Source organism: Mastigoproctus giganteus, chromosome 13, assembly GCF_048544385.1.
Source record: "Mastigoproctus giganteus isolate SK-2022 chromosome 13, ASM4854438v1, whole genome shotgun sequence".
Lineage (NCBI taxonomy): Eukaryota > Metazoa > Arthropoda > Arachnida > Uropygi > Thelyphonidae > Mastigoproctus > Mastigoproctus giganteus.
In genome coordinates, this window is record NC_143587.1 from 135193569 (window position 1) to 135211739 (window position 18171).

Consider the following 18171-nt stretch of genomic DNA (forward strand, 5'->3'; position numbering starts at 1 on the left):
TCCTGAATGTCATGATGTAATGTAAACAAATGAAACAGCCTTCTATATTTTATTCACATTCAGCCATATACTCTTCATGCAAACATGAAAGCAGAAGATTCAGATTTCTGTAAAAATTGATTGGTGAGCATTGTGTGTTATCATAAACACAGAAGAAAATAGCCTCCAGTGCTTATGGACTACTCTTATACTCCACTGTGAGTATAAGCGTAGCCAACCTAAAAGTGAATATTTTCGCAATATGAGAGATGCCAAAAGATGGAGAATTTAACATGATGCACTTTTGGCCATTTTTAGGCATCCAACTCTGGAAATTTACTAATATATATTGGATAGTGCCCAAAGGCATAATTGAAATATGCAGTAAACTCATGAAGAAAGCAAGCAAAATTAGCAAAACCTATCCACTGAAGAGAACAGAAATTTCTGAAATGGTGCTATCTGGGTAGCGGCAGTGCCGGCCACAAGCATGTTCATCCGGTTCTGTTGAACAGGGCCCCATGCTCAAATGATCAAAACAATATTATTGATTAATGTATTAAATATTATTTGTATTTAAAATTTTTGTTCAGTATAATATAAAATTATTTAATTATTTCTACGTTACTGTAAAATTTGAAAAATTAAAAAAATCACTATTACAAAAACACCCCGTATAAGTTTTGCAGGACCCCCAGGGTCCCGTAACTAATTCTAGAACAGGGCCCCACAAATTTTTGAGCTGGCATTGGGTAGTAGCAATAAACTGAAAATAACAGTCTTCAGCACACTCTTCAAAAATGCAAGACTAGGCAACTTGTTATGAAGGATTTCACAGTATGAGATATTATAGTAATTATTCCGTATTGGAATTTTTGTTTCTGCACAGCTGAACTAGTGTTTTTATAACTGTAGTGTATACATTATTCCAAACAAATAAATCAATAAAATGAATTTATTTTTAATATCCGCTATAGTTATAACTGTCATACTGCATTGTAACCAACCATATAAAAGTATACAGAATATGCAAAGAACAGCATCATCATACTGCTTAATTACTGCAGTGATTTAAATTAATAAATTTTTGGTATATTGTCTTTTTAAAAATTAATTTTTAATTTACTTATACTTATTGATTAAAATCTTTCTCGTGAGCAATTTTATTACATTAAATATTTGTGCTCACACCTCATACATATACTTTTGACTTTAATTTAAAACACTGTCTCACAAAGTTTTCAGACCCACCTCACACGAAGCAGTGTTAGGTGGGTCGGAAAGCTGCTAGCTTGGGGGGAGACAAAGACTAATAGATTAACAGCAGCCACTAGCAGAGGTGAAAGAGATTCTTGCACTGCTTCTATTGGAATGAGGAGCAGCCGGCAAAACAAGATGCAGGATATTTCTGAGACTGTGGAGAGTCATTGCAGTACAAGTAAACACATGGGTTGTGTTAGGGTAGCTAAGAATAGAAACAGGTGCATGTATACTTGCGTGTACACCAATGCTAGGAGTTTAGTAAATAAATTTGATGAATTTGAGGTATTGCTCAAAACATCAAAGGCAGATATTGTTGGGATATCAGAGAAGTGGTGTCACACAGATATAAGAAATGCAGAACTGGAATTTGGGGAGTACAACGTCTACAGAAAGGATAGACAGGATAGAAAGGGGGGAGGAGTTATGCTATTAGTTAAGAAACACATAAAATCCAAGGAAGTGAAGCCAGTCGACATCGCTGGACAGTGCAATGTCGAGTCAGTTTGGTGTGACATAAGCATTGGGAGATCAAAATTGAGAGTAGGAGTGTGCTATTGGCCTAATGACTCTGATGAGTATAATAAGAAACTGTACAGGGAAATAGAGTGGGCCAGTACATCAGAGAGTCTTATAATGGGGGATTTTAATTTCCCAGATATTGACTGGAATTTGTGGGTTGGTCACTCACACACTAGCAAAGCTTTTGTGGTTTTATTGGATGATTGTTTTCTACATCAGCATGTTCGGGAGGCAACTAGAGGGAGTAATACTCTTGATTTGATTATCAGTAGTGATTCTTCATACATTAAGAATCTGCTGATAAAGGAACCACTAGGTGGCAGTGATCACAGTGTGCTGAAGTGGGATTTACTCAAAGAGGTAACTACCATCAGAGATAAAGGGAAGTGTTTTTGCTTTCGTAAAGGCGACTATGGTGGTCTGAGACAGTACTTAAATTCTATACGGTGGGACTAACTGATGATGTTACCAACAGGTAATGGGAAGCATTCAAAGAACTTATCTTGGAAGCTACTAGGCTTTACATACCAACTAAGAAATATTGTTCAGGGTTTAGGCCTAAATGGATGTCAGATGAACTAATGAGATATATGGCAGAGAAGAAAAATGCATGGGATACATACAAATTAACACGTCACACAGAAGCCTATGATAGATACAAGTTGATCTGTAACCAAGTTACAAAGGAGGTTAGGCAGGCAAAGGCAGATTACGAGAAATCTTTGGCAAGGGATGCAAAGAAAAACAGCAAAGGGTTCTTTACTTATGTAAACTCTAGAAGGAAGGGGATGAATCAGATTGGTCCACTTGATATCGATGGGTCAACTGTTGATGATCCTGCTAAGGTAGCTAACAAACTAAATGAATATTTTGCATCGACATTCACACATGAGGAGTTATTCAGCAAGGGGAATGCCAGAGGTGTATTCAACTCTGGCTGTAAGCTAGAGAAGCTTGTAATAACTGAGAGTAAAGTGGAGGAAAAATTTTTGAAGATAAACACAAGAAATGCACCTGGTGGGTGGATGGGATCTATCCAGTTATATTAAAGGAGGCAGCAAAGGAAGTAAGAAAACCCTTAGCCATAATTATGAGAGCTTCTTTGGACTCAGGGGAGGAACTCATAGACTGGAGGTGTGCAAATGCGACCCCAATTCACAAAGGAGGATCAAACGCTGGCACAAGTAATTATAGACCTGTGAGTTTAACTTCTGTTCCAAGAAAATTAATGGCGGCACTGGTTAAAGAAGCACTGCAGGATCATCTAGACAAGACTTCAGTTATAGCTCAGACACAGCATGGTTTTGTTAAGGGGAAGTCTTGCCTGACCAATTTGATTGGATACTATTACCATTAGCATTAGTAGAGGCATTTGATGCATGAAAGCAAGCTTATGCAGAATCAGCCAAAAAAATAAAATAAATAAATAAATAAAAATAACCACTTCCACTTCACCCCTCTCTTCGTTCGAAATACATGTCCAGCTGAGCCTTAAACTTATTTAGGCTATCAACTTCCATGACAAGGGATGGAAGTCTGTTCCACCAACCAACCACCTGCTGGCTAAAGGAAAATTTCCTCACGTCTATCCTACATCTGTCTTTCCTCAATTTGAATTTATGCCCTCTCAGGTGATTATTCTGAGCAAGAGGAAGAATCCCATCAGCATTGAGCATGCTCAAACCATTCAAGGCTTTATACACCTCTATCAGATCACCTCGCTGGTGTCTAGTCTCCAGACACTAATTTGCAAAACTTAAGCCTTTCTTCGTAACAGCAACCCCCTTTGTTCCATTCACCTAATCTTGTTGCCCTTCTCTGTACTCATTCCAGCAGCTCTACATCCTTCTCGAAATGAGGCCTCCAGACCTGTTTACAGTACTCTAGGTATGGCCTGACCATTGCCTTATACAAGGGCATCATCACCTCCTTATCCCTGCTAAAAAAATTCCTATATATCATTGACAATACACCATGAGCTACTCTTGCAGCCCGTCTGCACTGCTCAGAAAACTTCATATCTGCCTGCACAACCACTCCCAGGTCCCTTTCATTCTCTACCACTGTCAGTGTAGTACCACAGAGTTGATACGTTGCTCTGGGGTTGCTGTTTCCCATATGTAGTACTTTACATTTGTCAATGTTAAACTTCATTTGCCACCTCTCAGCCCATCTGCTCAACCTTTCCAGATCCTGTTGCAGTAGCATAGTGTCAGTAGTGTCTTTGACAACAATGCCAACCTTCGTATCGTCTGCAAACTTGGACATTAAGCTTGATATACTATCATCAATATCATTTTTAAATACAGAAAACAATAATGGACCCAATACTGAACCCTGAGGACTCCACTAATAACATTAGTCCACAATGAGCAGTGTCCATTGATTACCACTCTCTGTCTTCTCCCCCTCAACCACCCCTTTATCCATAGCAGCAATTTGCCTCCATTGCCACACTGCTCCAATTTGTGCAGCAGTCTTCCATGTGCAACAGTATCAAAAGCCTTTCTAAGATCCAAATATATAGTATCAAAGTTTATAATAACATACACGTATAAGTTATAAATCCAATTTCATGTAAGAATACAAATATATACTAACAGTAGCTTTCGAGATGCTTCTCTCTTCATCAACTGACATTTAAATACAAAAATACAACGGATAAGTGCAATGAGCTGAGTGAGGCACGTTTATCATTCGTCATTGTTGTTGCACGGACGTGCGCTGCTTTCTACTCCACTGATCATCGACCAGCATTAAAACGGTTGTCTCTAGGATGGGGTGTAGACGTATGCCTTTCTGGCAATTTAATGCCCTTGGATTGTTTTTAAGTTGAGTGACTCTAGCCATAGACGGTGGCAAAAGTGTTGTGAGTGGTCTACTATTTCAAAGTCGCGTTTGAGGTCAAGATCGTGGTTGGTGGCCCAAAAATGTTCCGCGGCCGCGGACTGGTCAATTTCGGCAAGCCGGATTGCTCTGTCGTGTTCCGTAAGGCGATCTTGGAGACACCTTGATGTTTCTCCTATGTACCAACTGTTACAGTCTCTACAGGTGATGCGATATACTACATTGCTGCATAAGACAGGTGTGACAGGGGTCTTCACGCTGGAGACAATTGAACGTAGGTTCCTGCAGGGTAATTGCACACATTTGATGTTGTAATTTCTAAGGACCTTCGAGATCCGTCCTGACACGCCTGGATAATAGGGAATGTAGGTGGACGAAATACCGACTTGGTTCGGTGGTCTTGGGTTGGATGTGAGTTCTTCTGCCTGTAATAGGCATCTGCTTAGCACATGGGATGGATAACCACATTTGGTTAGGTCCGCCTTCACACGGGAGATCTCGTTACGCCTAATTGTATCAGTGCTGGAATGGCTCCAAGCCCTGGAGAATAGGGTGCGGGCAGTGCTATTGAGATGGCTTGGTGCGTGGCCGGATCTGTAGTTAGTGAATTGACCGCACCACATAGGTTTGCGGTATACTGAAGTCTCTAGATGTGGGCCTACGTGATGCTCTTGGACGTCCAGGAGCGGTAGCGTACCATTCACCTCTGACTCTATGGTAAACTTGATGAAATTAGATAGGGAGTTGAGGTATTCCAGTAGTGCAGTTTCAGAACCACGTGGTATTACGGTAAAAATATTGTCAACATATCTACACCATGTTGTAATAGGTGTAGGTGGGTTCTGGTGTATCTGCTCCTCCAGATCTTCCATGGCAATGTTGGCTACTACGGAACTGACAGGGGCACCCATAGCAGTGCTATGTACCTGCTGGTAGACTGAATCCTCAAAACTGAAGATGCTGCTTGATAAGCATAGGTTGAGGGCGGTACAGATGTCATCAGTGGATAGTGATGTCCTGAATTCAAGGCTTAAGTCGTTCTCGAGGAGCCTTCTGGCACAGTGCATGGCCTGTTGGATGGGAATTGAAGTGAATAAAGAAATCACATCAAATGATGCCATGACAGTGTTGTCAGGGATTGAAAGGTCCTTAATGAGGTGGATGAATTCACTGCTATTTTTAATGGTGTGCAAGGTATTACCTATAAGAGGTGAGAGGAGGCGTGCGATATGCTTGGGCAGTTCATACGTTGGGGCACTGCAGCACGACACTATTGGTCTGATGGGAATACCTGGTTTGTGGATCTTTGGTAATCCATAGAATTGCGGTAGTTGGCAGCCAGTAGTACGTAGAAGACGCTGAGTTGTAGTCGAGATCTTCTTATCTTTAAACCATGTGTGGACGAGTTTATTGACATGTGCTCTAGACGTTTCAAGACCTTAATGGGTGGATCAGATAGAGGTTCATATACGTTTGGGTCTAGTAGTAGGGTCAGGGCCTTCTCTCGGTAGGTTGATCGGTCTAACACAACGGTCCGGCACCCTTTATCCACAGGAATTACGACAATGGAGTTGTCTTTCCTTATAGATGATAGGGCGGCATGTTGACAATGGTTAAGGTTTGAGTAAGTTTTTCGAGTGCTGCAGAGGATTGCGGCAGTCCTGAAACGGATGTCGTTGGCAGTTTTGTTGGCATGAAATTTGCCGTCATACCATCCAAACCTCCATTCACACAGCTCGCTATGGGTATAGAAGCCAGTATTTCCAACCTTCCCGAAGAAACTGCCAACGAGATCTGTTTCAGGACTGCCGCAATCCTCTGCAGTACTCGAAAAACTTACTCAAACCTTAACCATCGTCAACATGCCGCCCTATCATCTATAAGAAAAGACAACTCCATCGTCGTATTTCCTGCAGATAAAGGGCGCCGGACCGTTGTGTTAGACCGATCAACCTACCAAGAGAAAGCCCTGACCCTACTACTAGACCCAAACGTATATTAACCTCTATCTGATCCACCCATTAAGGTCTTGAAACGTCTAGAGACACATGTCAATAAACTCGTCCACACATGGTTTAAAGATAAGAAGATCTCGACTACAACTCAGCGTCTTCTACGTACTACTGGCTGCCAACTACCGCAATTCTATGGATTACCAAAGATCCACAAACCAGGTATTCCCATCAGACCAATAGTGTCGTGCTGCAGTGCCCCAACGTATGAACTGTCCAAGCATATCACGCGCCTCCTCTCACCTCTTATAGGTAATACCTCGCACACCGTTAAAAATAGCAGTGAATTCATCCACCTCATTAAGGACCTTTCAATCCCTGACAACACTGTCATGGCATCATTTGATGTGATTTCTTTATTCACTTTAATTCCCTTCCAACAGGCCGTGCACTGCGCCAGAAGGCTCCTCAAGAACGACTTAAGCCTCCAATCCAGGACATCACTATCCACTGATGACATCTGTACCGCCCTCAACCTATGCTTATCAAGCAGCATCTTCAGTTTTGAGGATTCAGTCTGCCAGCAGGTACATAGCACTGCTATGTGTGTCCCTGACAGTTCCGAAGTAGCCAACATTGCCATGGAAGATCTGGAGGAGCAGATACACCGGAACCCACCTACACCTATTACAACATGTTGTAGATACGTTGACGATATTTTTACCGTAATACCACGTGGCTCTGAAACTGCACTACTGGAATACCTCAACTCCCTATCTAATTTCATCAAGTTTACCATAGAGTCAGAAGTGAACGGTACGCTTCCATTCTTGGACATCCTAGTGCATCACGAGACTTCAGTATACCGCAAACCTATGTGGTGCGGTCAATTCACTAACTACAGATCCGGCCACGCACCAAGCCATCTCAATAGCACTGCCCGCACCCTATTCTCCAGGGCTTGGAGCCATTCCAGCACTGATACAATTAGGCATAACGAGATCTCCCGTGTGAAGGCAGACCTAACCAAATGTGGTTATCCATCCCATGTGCTAAGCAGATGCCTATTACAGGCAGAAGAACTCACATCCAACCCAAGACCACCGAACCAAGTCGGTATATCGTCCGCCTACATTCCCTATTATCCAGGCTTGTCAGGACGGATCTCGAAGGTCCTTAGAAATTACAACATCAAATGTGTGCAATTGCCCTGCAGGAATCTACGTTCGCTTGTCTCCAGCGTTAAGACCCCTGTCACACCTGTCTTACGCAGCAATGTAGTATATCGCATCACCTGTAGAGACTGTAACAGTTGGTACATAGGAGAAACATCAATGCGTCTCCAAGATCGCCTTACGGAACACGACAGAGCAATCCGGCTTGCCGAAACTGACCAGTCCACGGTCACGGAACATTTTTGGGCCACCAACCACGATCTTGACCCCAAACGCAACTTTGAAATAGTAGACCACTCACGACACTTTCGCCACCGTCTATGGATAGAGTCACTCAACATAGTAAACAATCCAAAGGCATTAAATCGCCAGAAAGGCATACGTCTACATCCCATCCTAGAGACAACCGTTTTAATGCTAGATGATCAGTGGAGTCACAAGCAGCGCACGTCCGTGCAACAACGACGCATGATTAACTTGCCTCACTCAGCTCATTGCACTTATCCGTTGTATTTTTGTATTTAAATGTCAGTTGATGAAGAGATACGCGTCTCAAAAGCTACTGTTAGTATATATTTGTATTCTTACATTAAACTGGATTTATAACTTATACGTGTATGTTATTATAAACCATGGACCCCAGTACACCAGCCCCATTCGTTACTAATATCAAAGTTATTCCCTGCATCCAGTTCTTTTGTGATTGCATCATAGTATTCAATCAAATTGGTCAGGCAAGACTTTCCCTTAACAAAACCATGCTGTATCTGAGCTATAACTGAAATCTTGTCTAGATGATCCTACAGTGCTTCTTTAACCAGTGCCTCCATTAATTTTCCGGGAACAAAAGTTAAACTAACAGGTCTATAATTACTTGTGTCGCCCTTTGATCCTCCTTTGTGAATTGGGGTCACATTTGCACATCTCCCGTCCGTGGGTACTTCCCCTGAGTCTGAGGAAGCTCTCATAATTATGGCTAAGGGTTTGCTTACTTCCTTTGCTGCCAATATAACTGGATAGATCCCATCCACCCCAGGTGCCTTTCTTGTATTTATCTTCAATAATTTCTCCTCCACTTTACTCTCAGTTATTACAAGATAATTCAGCGTGCTGCCAGAGTTGAATACACCTCTGGCATTCCCCTCGCTGAATAACTCCTCATGTGTGAATGTCGATGTGAAATATTCATTTAGTTTATTAACTACCTGAGCAGGATCATCAACAGTTGACCCATCGATATCAAGTGGACCAATCTGATTCATCCCCTTCCTTCTAGAGTTTACATAAGTAAAGAACTCTTTGCTGTTTTTCTTTGCATCCCCTGCCAAAGATTTCTCGTAATCTGCCTTTGCCTGCCTAACCTCCTTTGTAACTTGTTTACAGATCAACTTGTATCTATCATAGGCTTCTGTGTGACGTGTTAATTTGTATGTATCCCATGCATTTTTCTTCTCTGCCATATGTCTCATTAGTTCATCTGACATCCACTTATGATGCAGTCACAAAAGAACTGGATGCAGGGAATAACTTTTATATTATATACTTGGATCTTAGAAAGGCTTTTGATACTGTTGCACATGGAAGACTCCTGCACAAATTGGAGCAGTGTGACATTGGAGGCAAATTGCTGCTATGGATAAAGGGGTGGTTGAGGGGGAGAAGACAGAGAGTGGTAATCAATGGACACTGCTCATCGTGGACTAATGTTATTAGTGGAGTCCCTCGGGGTTCAGTGTTGGTCCATTATTGTTTTCTGTAATTATAAATGATATTGATGATTGTATATCAAGCTTAATGTCCAAGTTTGCAGACGATACAAAGGTTGGCAGGGTTGTCAAGTACACTACTGATACTATGCTGCTGTAACAGGATCTGGAAAGGTTGAGTAGATGGGCTGAGAGGTGGCAAATGAAGTTTAACATTGACAAATGTAAAGTACTACATATGGGAAACAGCAACCCCCAGAGCAACATATCAACTCTGTGGTACTACACTGACAGGTAGAGAATGAAAAGGACCTGGGGGTAATTGTGCAGGTAGATATGAAGTTCTATGAGCAGTGCAGACGGTCTGCAAGAGTAGCTCATGGTGTCTTGTCAATGATATACAGGAATTTTTCTAGCAGGGATAAGGAAGTGATTATTCCCTTGTATAAGGCAATGGTCAGACCACACCTAGAGTACTGTATACAGGTCTGGAGGCCTCATTTCAAGAAGGATATAGAGATGCTGGAACGAGTACAGAGAAGGGCACCAAGATCAGTGAATGGAACAAAGGGGTGCTCTTACGAAGAAAGGCTTAAGTTTTGCAAATTACAGTGTCTGGAGACAAGGCACCAGCAAGGTGATCTGATAGAGGTGTATAAAGCCTTGAATGGTTTGAGCATGCTCAATGCTGATGGGATTCTTCCTCTTGCTCAGGATAATCACCTGAGAGGGCATAAATTCAAATTGAGGAAAGACAGATGTAGGATATACGTGCGGAAATTTGTCTTTAGCCAGCGAGTAGTTGGTAGGTGGAACAGACTTCCATCCCTTGTCGTGGAAGTTGATATCCTAAATAAATTTAAGGCTCGGCTGGACAGGTATTTCGAACGAACGGAGGGGTGAAGTGGAAGTGGGGTTTTTTTTTTGGCTGCCGCTGCATAAGCTTGCTTTCTTGCATCATATGCGTCTTCTAATGCTAATGCTAATATTCTGTAATTATGTAAACATTAAAAGGAAGGGGTTGAATTACATTGGTCGACTTGATATCAATGGTCTAATTGTTAATGATCCTGCTCAGGTTGCTGACAAACTGAATAGGTATTTTGCAATATATACTCACATATGAGGAATTCCTTAGAAAAGTAGATGCCAGAAGCTTTTACATTAAGGGAGGCAACAAAGGAGGTAATCAAACCCTTAACCATGATTATAAGAACATCTTTGGATGCAGGGCAGGTCCCTGTGGACTGGAGATGTGTGAATGTATCCAAAATTCACTAAGGGGATCAAAGAATGAAAGGGGGGATCATGAGTAATTGCAAGCCTATTAGCTTAACTTCTATTCCAGGAATAAAAAAAATAATGTTGCCACTGGTTAAAGAAGTAATGCAGGAACATCTAGACAGGAGTCCAGTTATTCTTCAGTCACAGCATGGCTTTGCTAAGGGGGCCAGATTTTGTCTGATCTATTTGATTGGATACTATGATGTTCACTGTTGTGCAAAACTTAAGAACCAACACTATTTCTAAAGGTTGCCACAAAATCAAATGAAACAGCTTGTGGCAATATGGCGACTGGAGATGTGTGAATGTATCCAAAATTCACTAAGGGGATGAAAGAATGAAAGGGGGGGAACATGAGTAATTGCAAACCTATTAGCTTAACTTATATTGCAGGAATAAAAAAAATAATGTTGCCACTGGTTAAAGAAGTAATGCAGGAACATCTAGACAGGAGTCCAGTTATTCTTCAGTCACAGCATGGCTTTGCTAAGGGGGCCAGATTTTGTCTGATCTATTTGATTGGATACTATGATGTTCACTGTTGTGCAAAACTTAAGAACCAACACTATTTCTAAAGGTTGCCACAAAATCAAATGAAACAGCTTGTGGCGATATGCATAACTGTGGCTGTTCAGTAGAAAGCTGATGCACGTGCAAAAATTTGAATCATGATGAAAGTGCTCACATAAACAGATTAACGCAGCAGTTAAGTGAAAATTACCGAATAGTGAGCACGATTGTTACAGACATTTGATTGGTTTCATACAGTGCTAAAGACAACGAAATGGCCAGTAGACAACATCTGGATGACTTTACCTGGGGTCGAATAATTGGAAAGGTCGAAGTTCAAGGAGTGTGGCTGCAGAGTTCAGTATCGCCCATAGCATCATTTCACGTGCGTGGTCTGCCTTCAGAATGATAGGTATTGCTGTTCAAAGGACCAGTGGTAATCATCCATGAAAAAGAACACCCAATGATGACCTCTATATACTCCTACAGGTCAAGAGGGACCGACACCAGACAGTGGGATCCATTGCAAACCAGCTGCACAGGGATGCAGGATATCGTGGTTTACTGTGGCCAGGCAACTCCACAAAGGTGGACTGTTTGCCCGACAGCCAGTATGCTCTGCCCCTTTAACACCTGCCCATCGGAGACACCGTTTACAGTGGTGCGTCGAACACAAGGACTGGACAGCAGTGATGGGGTAAAGTACTCTTTACTGATGAGAGTAGATTCAGTCTCAGCAGCGATTCTGGACATCAGCTAATCTGGCAAGAGGTTGGCACACTGTATCACCCAGCAAACATAACTGAAAGAGATCGATATGGCGGTCAGGGTGTTCTCGTCTGGGGAAGAGTTATCTTGGATGGATGTACACAACTCCAGATACTGGAAGGCGGTACTGTATGCTACTGTACTGAGGTAATTCTTCCCTGTGTGCATCTATTCCGAGGTGCCATTTTCCCAGTTCGTGTTTATGGATGATAACGCCACACCCCATTGCACTGCAGCTGTTGATATGCTTTTGGAAAGTGAAGACATTGTTCGTATGGATTGGCCTGCCCGTTCTGCCAATCTAAATCTCATCAAACACATATGAGATGCATAGCGGCACTTCCACACCCACCAGAAAATGTTCACCAACTGAAAAGATGGTGCTGCCAGAGGAATGGATGATGTTACCAGAAGAACTTATCAACAATATTGTTCTAAGTATGGACAGGCTGTGCAAAACCTGCATCGATATGGCCACTCCTAATGTCTGGCTCCTACTGGGGACAACCTCTTCCCTTTGTTCTATCTTTGGCAGTGATGCATCTGTATCATGGCAGCCAGTGCTATGTTGCCATTTTTAAATAAAGTCCCTCTGTTCTGTTTTGTTTTTGTTGTTGTGTCGGTGTTGTTTCTTTCATCATTTCTGTACCTCACGAGGTTCCTTTGTATGCATTTCCCATGTCCAGGCCACTCTATGAGAAGCTACAGGTGAAAACCTGACTGGTCCTTAAATTTTGGACACCAATGTCATAACAAAGAAACTGGGTGCAAAAAATAATTTTGATATCATATAGTTGGATTTCAGGAAAGATTTTGATAATATTACACATAAAACACTGCTATACAAATTGGAAAAGTGTACCATTACGGGCAAGTTACTACTATGGATAAAGAGATGGGTGTGAGAGGACCGAGAGTGATTATCAATGGACACTGCTCTTCGTGGACTGTTATTACTGGAGCCTGAGAGGAATCAGTGCTGGACCCATCGTTGTTTTCTATATTTATTAATGATATTGATGAAGCTATATTGGGCTTAATGTCTAAGATTCAAGGGTTGGCAGGGTGGTTAAGAACAGTAATTATTAAAGTATGCTGCTGCAACAAGATCTAGAAAAATTAGGCAGATGAGCTCAGAAATGGCAAATGAAGTTTAACATTGACAAATGCAAACTACTGCATATGGGTAACAGTAATCCCAGAGTAACGTACCAACTGTGTGGTACTACTCTCAGGGTTATGGAAAATGAAGATGACTTGGGGTTAATTGTGTAGTCAGATATGAAGTTCTCTGAGCAGTGCAGATGTGCCACCAGGAGAGCTCATGGGTTTTTGTAAGTGATATACAGGAATTTTGCTAGCAGGGATAAAGAGGTGATTATCCCATTGTATAAACAATGGTCAGGCCACATCTTTAGGAAGGATGAAGAGCTGCTGGAACAGATACAGAGAAGGGCAGCGAGATTGGTGCAGGTAACAAAGGGGTAATACTGTTACCAAGAAAGGCTTAATTTTTTCAAATAGCATCTGGAGACTAAGCACCTGCAAAGTGATCTGATTGAGGTGTTTAAGGCTTTGAATTGCTAGAGCAAACTCAGTGATGATGGTATTCTTCCTCTTTCTCAGACTATGTACATGTGGGGGCATAGATTCAAATTGAGGAAGGATGGTTGCAGAAGCTTACGGGTTGTTACTGCTGGATTAAGCTTCCATCATCTGTTGTTGTGGAAGTGGATAGTTTGAATAAATTCAAGAAATAACTACTAGATTTACTACCTCATTATTGAAGGAGATGGATAGGTGAAATGGGGATTTTTTTGATTTTTTTGGCTGATGCTGTAAATCTGACCCTCTTTCATCATTTTCCATTACTAATTCTAGCTGTCCTATGTTTTTTTTTTTAATTTTGAATCAGTTAAACCCTTAATCTTTCATGTCATCCATTTTGGCATCTTTCTTTTGTGAAACTACTTCACCGGAGAGAATATACTGTAAACCCCTGCTATTCGCAGGGGTTACGTTCCTGAGAAATGCTGCGAATACCGAAAACGCAAATACTGAGTTATGGCTCCCATAGTAATAAAGGGGTTCCGTTCCAAAGTATGAAATATATAAGAAAAACTAGTCTAAAATTTTGTCTATGTATGTATTATATGTACCTTTATAATATGACTATGTACGTAGACAGTACATAGTGAAATGTGAGCATATGGCATCGAAATGAAAATAAGAAACAATTTAATATCAAATGTAATATTTATTAGAAATTTCAAACAAACCTTTCAAACCAGCACCTTTGCTAGCTATAAAACTTATCTCGCCAGTGCTATCACCAGTTTCGCTAAAGTGTTGATAAAGGAGTTTTGCCTTTTCACGAATGATGAGTGAACTTAACGGAATTTTATTTTGAGTTCGGTCTTCTGTCCACAGATTTAAAGCTTTTTTTCCATTTTTTTCTAATTTCACATCATGAGTTACAGAGCAAATTTTGAAGCAATTAACCCGTTTTCGCTGACACTATGGTGGATTTTTTCTTCCAATTTCTTGATTGATCATACCGTTGACTTATTGATTTTATAATGTTTTGCCACTGATGAGACACTTTCACCATTAGAAATTTTATCTTATAACTCAGTTTTATTCCCTAATATCATCACCTTTGATCTTTTCACATTTCCCTTGTTATTCGTAGCCATATTTTCGTACGCGTTAGAAAGAATTTGTCCACAATAAAGTCACTTTCTTCCGTTAACACACTCGAAAAAGTCTGTTTTACACTGCTTTTGCAGTGTTTATATGCTTATAAATTTATCAATTTATAAATTGATAAGCATATAAATTAAAAGAAACGACGAAACCTTCCATAACAAGCGCATAACACATACTGAACAAGGATTAGTGAGAAACATCCACGCTTACAATTTTGTCACCCCCCCCACCTACTGAGCGCTGTTTTGACCGGGAAAGATAATTTTAGCCACGCCCATGTTTTTTTATGGTGGAAAATGTTCACGGAGCTTTAAAATTAACATTTTTTTAGGTTTTATTTTATATTAAATCAGTGTACACGAATACAGATACCGCGAATAGTGGGGGGTTTACTGTATTAGTAGCTTTCTAGATATATTAATACAAAAATTCACACATTGTTAGAGAGATCCATCTTTAATTCAGTTTAGAATATGCCATTTTAGTTTGCAGCAAAGCTTAGTTACTGGTAGCTACTAATTCTAAAAACAGATAGATGGTTCGACATTGGCGATCATACTCAGGTAGCTGATAAACTGAATGAATATTTTGCATCTACATTCACATGGAAAATTATTCAAGGAGGGGAATGCCAAAAGTTTATGAAACTAACAGGGAGCTAAGTGATTTTGTAATAATGGAGAGCAAATTGGAGTAGAAATTGTTGAAGTTAAACATAAGTAAGGCACCTGGGTGGATGGGATCTATCCAGTTACATTAAAGGAGGTAGCAAAGGAAATAAGCAAACCTTTAGCCATAATTATGAGAGCTTCCTTGGATTCAGTGAAGGTTCCCATGGACTGAAGGTGTGCAAATGTATCCCCAATTCACAAAGGGGGTTCAAAGGGTGACACAAATAATTATAGACCTGTTAGTTTAACTTCTGTTCCTGGAAAAATAATAGAGTCACTGGTTAAAGAATTGTGCAGTGAGATATAAAGTTTTCCGAACAGTGCAAATGGGCTGCCAAAGCAGGTCATGGAAGTCTTGTCAATGATATATAGGAATTTAGCTAGCAGGGACAAGGAGGTGATTATCCCATTGTACAAGGCAGTGGGCAGGTCACACCTGAAGTACTGTGTACAGGTCTGGAGGCCTCATTTTGGGAAAGATGTAGAGTTGCTAGAATGAACACAAAGAAGGGCAACAAGGTTGGTGAGCGGAACAAAGGGTTGCTATTACCAAGAAGGGCTTAAGTTTGAAAATTGCAGTGCCTGGAGACTAGGCACCTGATTGAGGTGATAAGGCCTTGAATGGGTTGAGCAAGCTCAGTACTGATGGGATTCTTCCTCTTGCCCAGATTACCACCCTGTGGGAGCATAGATTCAAATTGAGGAAAGACGGTTGTAGAATAGATGTGTAGAAATTTGCTTCTGGCCAGCAGGTAGTGAATTGCTGGAACACACTTCCATCTCTTTTTGTAAAAATTGATAGCTTAAATAAATTTAAGGCTGAGCTGAAATGAATGGATGGGTGAAATGGGGTTTTTTTTTTTTTTTTCCTTTGGCTGATGCTTCATAAGCTTTCTTTCTTGCACCATATGCTTCAACTAATGCTAATGGTAAAATGAAGTATCATTTGCCAACTAGCAACTCATATTAGCACTTGAGGGCCAGCAGCAGTTGATGGAACATTTTACAGATCACTTAAGCAGCACTCACAGAAAAACCAGTATTCTGTTGAATACTAGTGGAACTGCTAGACCAGTGTTCTAGTTGTATTAAATATTTTGTCCCCCATCCCCTGGTAAATTTCCCTTCCAATTGAAATCACCCATAACAAGGCATTTACATTTGCTCATCAATTCGGTTTGCACTTAGAAACTTTCATCATATTCTTCACAATCTTCTGATGTGTGGTATACCCCAACTCTCATTTTCCCTTGCCTTCCAACTACCTAACACCACACAGATTCTGTGCCAGCATGCATAATTTCCAAATCTAGGAATGCTTTGTCATCTTCGGGCTACTTTTCATAAGAGATTCATTGTTACATGCTGCTGGGTTACACCAAGTTTCAGCTCATAAATTTTATTGGCAATGCCCCTAATATTACTTAGATACTTCAGACTAAAATGTTCATATATTCCTTGATTCTCTGGCATTAGTTGCCTATTCATTTAAACCATCACTGGCCTTGACATGTCGTTTCAGTATCCTTTGCTTTTGTATCTGCATGCAACAAGCTCGAGATATTTGTAAGCACTATTTGACTTACACTGAGTGAACACTGAATTATGACCACCTACCTAATACTTCGTACGACCTCCTTCTCTCAGTACAGCAGCTATCTGACGTAGCATTGATTCAACAAGATGTCGGAAGCATTCGGGAGGTATGGCCAACCAAGCTGTGTGTAATACGGTCAGCAATGCAGGTACGGAGGTGACTGATGTATCCAGATTCCTGATATGCCTTTTCATAGTGTCCCACACAAGTGCCGTATGGGATGGATTGATATCAGGGGAATTCGAAGGCTAGTCAATATGTCAGAAGTCAGAACTGTGATCCTCAAACCATTCCTACACAACAAGTGCCCGATGGCTCAGCACATTGGAAGACACCATCGCCATTCAGAAAAAAGTGTAACAAAGCAGGGTGTACACAATCAGCAAGCAGTTGATGATAGTGGAGACCACTGATACGTTGTTCCACATGCACCAGGGGTCCAAGTTCCTGCCACTGAAACATGCCTCACACCATACAACCACCTCCACCAGCCTGCACTTTCGATACCATGCACGATGGATTAAAAGCTTCATGTTGTTGATGCCAAATCCGTACACGACCATCCACAGTGTGGTGGAGTAAATAACGTGACTCATTCGACCAGCACACCTTCTTCCAGTCTTCTAACATCCAACTTGCATGCTCTCTTTGCACCAGGCAAGTCTTTTACGCCAATGAACTTGGTTAGGAGAGGATGCCGTAGGGGTCGTCTGCTGGTATAGCCCATGTGTGCGAGCGTGCGATGCATGGTCATGCCAGATATTGTTCCGAGTTGGCCCATGTTGTATTGAGTAGTCAACTTTTCAACAATGCTGCGCCTGTTTGCCTGTACAAGTCATCGGACCAGGCGCTCACCTCTAATATCAACCTTTTGCTGACCTTTGTAGTTTTGCCATTGGGTAGTTTAACCATTTCTTTTCATTGACGCCAGTCCTGGTACACTTTAACTACGGCAGTTCTCGAACACTCCACCAGTTCAGCCATTTGGGAAATCGAGGCGTCAGCTCGTCGAGCACCCACAATCTGCCCTTTATCAAAGTCCGATAAATCCTTCCTTTTACCCATCACGCTCAGAATTTTACTCCACACTCACATACCCCACATGGTCAATGGGTCACATTCAGTTTTTATATGGGTGGTCATACAGTGATCACTCAGTGTATATCATCAGATAAATGAGCAGACAAATGC

The 18171-nt window shown here is 41.2% G+C and overlaps 1 protein-coding gene across 1 annotated transcript in view; it reads left to right on the forward strand.

Moving 5' to 3' along the window:
* The window catches only part of LOC150076458 ((E3-independent) E2 ubiquitin-conjugating enzyme UBE2O), a 758089-nt gene that overhangs the window by 718277 nt on the left and 21641 nt on the right, over positions 1-18171 (forward strand). The gene's annotated exons all lie outside the window — the stretch shown is intronic.